Below are 6,000 nucleotides of genomic sequence, written 5' to 3'. Positions count from 1 at the left end.
AGAACAATGCAGAGAGCTATCAGGACAACAATTTAAGGACATTATTTAACAATGTGTCAGATTATACGTCAGGGCTTACCACTTAATTTGCTTCCATGTGGAAAACTCCATCATTCCTGAAGCTCAAACTCAGATCCAGAAATCAAGAAATTTAGTCATCTTTTTACTTCATTCCCCTGGATTTCTTGCGCTCCATTCCTACAACCTCCATTGTCTGGTTCCTACAAAGGTAAATAAAATATATTCATAGAAACCCTATTTCACACAGTTACACATCCCTAGACTTCATCCAGGAATGATATTTAATTGATTTGAAAAGGTTAAAAAGAACTTGCTTAGATGAAAAAAACAGGAATAATGCATTGGGGGAAAATGATAGTAAATGCGGCTGATCGCCTGTTAGTAATTCAAGGAAATGATGGCTTCAACACACTAAAACCCATCAATTGACATGGTTTTTATCTTGTGGAAAAGAACCATTATGATTGTAATTGAAAAAGTCAGAGTGTGATACGGAAGGAAAATGCCTCTGCCATCTGCCTAGAAAATATCTTCAGGCTTGCCACGTGTACACAATCCGTTGCAGACCTTCAATTTAGATAGCAAATAATCCACTCCTTTTAGGCTGTTCCAAAATGGTGGTTCAGGGATTTTGTTATTAAAGTTAGCCACCATGTTATTAATGTTGGCATGTGAACTGTGCCACCATCAGAACAAACCAATGTGCAAACATCACTTTGTTAAAGAATGGTTATCGAGTTTTAAGAAGCATTAGAACAAGAAGACAACAGATACCACGATGAAGGAGGCATTGTGCGTTTGAAACGCGTTGCTTTAATCTTTTAAGCTGTCACTATAAAGAATTTGTTGGAATAACAGTCCCTCAATAAAGCATAAAGCATTGTTCTTAGCAAGCCTGGTGATTTTTTTATCCAGTAGCTGGATCCAGAAACAAAAAGTGTGTTTGAGTTACTACCTCGTGTCCAGGAGGAATTCTTTGTGCGGACTACACCTGTATGCGTTAAACCGGTGAGTTCACTACTTATTACAACTATTACTAACAGATACCAAACGCCTTAACACACCATTACTGACATCTTCAGTTTTTCAGACCTCAGGGTAAATTTGGGCTTGGACACCTGGGGCATGGCTAGCAAAAAAAACGGCCTTATATTAATAACCCCATTGGGGGTCATTTATTACACGCTGGCACTTAGTGTGTCTGCGCAGCATTTACTTCTGCGACAGGCCCTGTGCCAGGCTGTAGTGAATAAGGGGGAACGGGGACAGGAATGCCCTTGCACCAATCCACTCCCCATTGGCCTTGACTACCCCCTGGCCAGCTGCACCACCCACTTCACGACATCCCTGGTGTGGAGATGGCAGAGAGGGGGATATAATCGCAAATGCTAGCATTTACCACTGGTATGGAACAGAAGCCCTGAGAAATACCCCCCATTGTGTCTATAGTTTCCCTGTTTGTGTCCCAGCCATGGAGGTAATGGATGAGGTAGGGCAACAGTCCCAAGCAATCAGCTGCTGTCTAGATGCTACTTGTAATGTGTTAATTTAGAAAGTTTTAATTCCCACATTTTAATATGTATTGTCTACAAAATGAGAAGAATCATATCAGAAAGCAGAATCCTGCTAAATGCCTGTGCACATTAGTAAATGACCTCCACTATGGGAAATCATTAGCGCTGCATTAGTAATGCAGCAATCTGGAGAAGCTTCCAGTTATGTTCTGAACAAAGAACTTGTACAATAGGTCAGACAGGGTAATAACTGGTTTCATCTGCATTAAAGAGAAGCACATGCTGGAACCCTTTAACACACAGCACCTAATGGCTTGTGGCAGAAATAGCTTCTTTGCAAACACTGGGCAGACATACGGTTACTAAAGAGAAGTGTCAAGGCTGCTTGCTGCTCAGTATTTTAGGAAATAATCTTTGCACAATAAAAAATGCAATGAGCAGTATCTCGAAAGGTAATGTGGAAATCCAATTCCTATCATTAAGTGTCAGACGAGACATATACTTTCCAACACACATCAGATTTATCACATTGGGAGTACATAAATTTAGTCCTGACAGCGTCTTGCAGTTCACAAGCATTTTATAGGAGTGAGGAGAATCAGACTTGAATCTATAATACCCTATTAATCTTCTTATCAAGTGAATACTCCATGCGGTGACAGCGGCAGCACCTACGTTTTCTTATAGTAACTTGCTGGCTGCCATCAGACTAATTTACAGGTTATTTATTAGTAGAACGTGCTGTGTCTGATTCAGATATCTCCATTTTATTTTGTTGGAATACAGAAGCTACATCTGGGCCATGTTCACATCTGTGTTGTGCCTGACATCCGAAAGGAAGCCACAATACTGTAATCCATAGACATCCGACTGGACAATGAACCAACTTATGAGCTAATGGACACCATTGACTAATAGATTGGCTGTTTGGGTTTCACTAAAATGTCTGTCATCTTTCCAGTAAATATAATAGTAAATGCAGACCTAATTTTTCAATCGAGCAATGAAATCTATGTTGAAGCCAAACAATGGAGCCCCCATAGCTTATACGAACAGATTGTAAATGGGTCTTTCCGGTTATATTGAATATGTGTACATGATGTCACAACAATGTGCATTGAAGATAAACAGAAAGGGTCATCCTCCAACAGCAAGGGAACTTTACTAAGATAAGAAGTACCATATATACTCGAGTATAAGCCTAGTTTTTCAGTACAAAAAAATGTGCTGAAAACCCAAACTCGGCTTATACTCGAGTAAAAAAAAATATAGATTTTACCAGGTTTTTGTGGTAAAATTAGGGGCCTCGGCTTATACTTGGGTCACTTATAGTAGAGTATATACGGTATATTAAAATTGTCACACTGATATTTTCTCAAGATGACTTTTCACATACACTGAACTGCACAAATCTGAGTCTACAAATAACATGGACATGATTGCGTTATTCACTACGACAGTTATACTTTATCCATATTGTAATGAGGCATTAGAATATTAAAACATAATTTTCATTTCAGTTAGATAAAAAAATGGGCTCAACTAGTTTGAACCGTAGGAACTTTATTGGCTCAGTTTAAGACTGAAACAAAACTGCCACCAACCCATGGCCCTGTAGACTTCTTTTGGGCACGTTCATGGGGCGTTGAGGAATGGTGCATGCCTCACCACACCAGGAACCTGCTGACTGCCCATACTCCATAATATAGTGTAGGTGCTGCTCCTGCCTGTCATTGCAGTGCTGGCAGTCACTTTCTATGGACATTGTTGGTGTCAGCTGATTTCAGACAATGTAGCACGTTATTTGTGGACTGCAAAGTACATACAGTGGTATGCAGAGGCCTAAGTTTAAGTCATCTGCATTGTTTGGATAAATTGACATTTAACCCATCTATGAATAGTATACCCTGAGAGATATAATACTGTTACAACATTCGGTTATTGTGAATAATCTAAACCTAAATAAAGCACATACGTCATAAAAATAATGTCAATGTCAGTTACGGTTTGCACCAGAGATTTCTTACAGCATTTCTGGAAGGAAACATGCATCCTAATTCCCTAAGTTCCTATTGGCAGTATCGTAGAATTCCTAATTAGGATTTAGCCTTAGGGCTATTTCATTGTGTTATGGAATATGTATCTGGATCTTGGTAAACGTGGACAAAGGTTAGCATCTGACTAACTCATATTATACATTATATTGCTAGACCAATGATTGTCTTTGTGACCCATCTACTTGCATCGTGCTATACATCAGTGTTTAGAATATTTAGTGCTGGACTGTCCATTGAACCACCATTAAATATTACATAGAAAAAAATCACTCAAATGCAATGCCATTGCATCGCATAGCATTGTAGTAAACTCATTAGAAAAAACATTTTAGCAAATAAGATACATTTTTGGAAATGCAGGCAGTCCCCTACTTAAGAACACCTGACGTACAGATGTTACCTGTCACCTGAGTTACAGACGGACCTCTCTGTCCACTGTGACCTCTTGTGAAACTCTCTGGAAGCTTTACTTTAGTCACAGGCTGCAATAATCAGCTGTAAAGTTTCTGTAATTAAATTTTATTGATAATCCTTATTCCCATTAGAGCAAAAAATATTGAAAATCCAATCTTCACTGGGAGATAAAAAGTTTTTCGTCTGGAGCAACAATTATAAAATATACAGTTCCGACTTACATACAAATTCAACTTAAGAACAAACCTAAAGAACCTATCTTGTACTGGGGACTGTCTGTAGTACTTTAAAAGAGAACCGCTGCATCTGCTTTCAGGTTGGCGTTCATTATGAATGCATGACTGGCTTTGCTGCCTTGTTCTCAGCTTCATGAAGTTCTAAGCACTTGCCGGTGGTATCACCAAAGGGTACGCGTCACATAGACATAGCAGAAGCATCAACATAAAATGTTTTCCTAGTCTTGTATCAATATTTAATAGCTTGTTAATTAAAGTGTGTGAGGAAACTCTTTCTCATATCATATAGCAGTAAGAAAGAAATAACCTATTAAAATTAAATATATATTTTATTAATGGAGACACTTTTATGCTTTTCATATCTTACTGTCCTGCAGGCAAAAGATGTGATTGAGATAATATTCAGTGCAATAATGAAAGCCTTACCGTGCAAGGAGTGAACTTTCCCTAATGAACGACCCATTTTCACCTCTCTGTGACCTGTGGATAAGTAGAACAAAGACCGTAGGCTGTCGAAAGACTTGACCACCCACCCTCTATAGTAATAAATCTTTAGTTATCCAGTGTCATCATATGCTGCAGCGCTTTACAGATCAGGGGTTCACATACAAACTAAATAAGACATTACAGGTTAATAACCAACTGGAGCTACAATGGCCATTCTGGTTATTTGACACTATTCCCTATAAAAGGTAACTTGCTGATTGACTGGTCCCTTGTAGCCAATGAATGAACTCACTTCCATGGTACTATCACATGCAGCCAAGTATAGCTGAAAATGTAGAACTATTCTCTCAATTCAGAAAATAACAGAAATGAGTCAGCGCAAACACTGGACAATAGGCTGAAGTCGCTGGTAACAAAGGTGGTGACCTGAACCCCAACTTGAGTATAGATCCAACTAGTGGAGCTACTAAAAACAAGATAAAACAAAATGTACCTGCCCCAAACACTCTAACAAGTGATAAAAAATGTGGTATTTTGGGGTCTAGATGGTAATTTGCTATTAAATATAAGTGGATACCTGGTGATGGTGGAAACAGAACCTCCTGGTCTGAAGTGGATACAGTCCCTTTTCGTGCTGGAATCCGGAAATATGGTAAAGTCCACGATTATGGTTGTCCAGAGGGGTTTCTTTCCACAGGTAATCCAAACTGGATGTTCATAGACTTGAGGATCGCTAGTGTTTGCACGTGGAGTAGAGCCCCGGCCGGTGGCTACTGCTCCATACACAGTTCTGATTGCAATCCGTGTGGTGATGTCACCCGGTACGGTAAGTCCAGAAAGACAAAACTTCTTCCTACGCGTTTCGAAGGCTGCTGCCTTCTTCCTCAGGGAATTTGTGTCACTGGTGACGTCACCACACGGATTGCAATCAGAACTGTGTATGGAGCAGTAGCCACCGGCCGGGGCTCTACTCCACGTGCAAACACTAGCGATCCTCAAGTCTATGAACATCCAGTTTGGATTACCTGTGGAAAGAAACCCCTCTGGACAACCATAATCGTGGACTTTACCATATTTCCGGATTCCAGCACCAAAAGGGACTGTATCCACTTCAGACCAGGAGGTTCGGTTTCCACCATCACCAGGTATCCACTTATATTTAATAGCAAATTACCATCTAGACATTTTTTATCACTTGTTAGAGTGTTTGGCGCAGGTACATTTTGTTTTATCTTATTCTCTCAATTCCCTTGAAAAGTACAGTGACGGCCATTATGGTGATCGGTTACATGATTCTTCGGGTGGAAGATA

The sequence above is a fragment of the Engystomops pustulosus genome, chromosome 2, assembly GCF_040894005.1.
Source record: "Engystomops pustulosus chromosome 2, aEngPut4.maternal, whole genome shotgun sequence".
Lineage (NCBI taxonomy): Eukaryota > Metazoa > Chordata > Amphibia > Anura > Leptodactylidae > Engystomops > Engystomops pustulosus.
Note: the sequence above shows the minus strand (reverse complement) of the source record.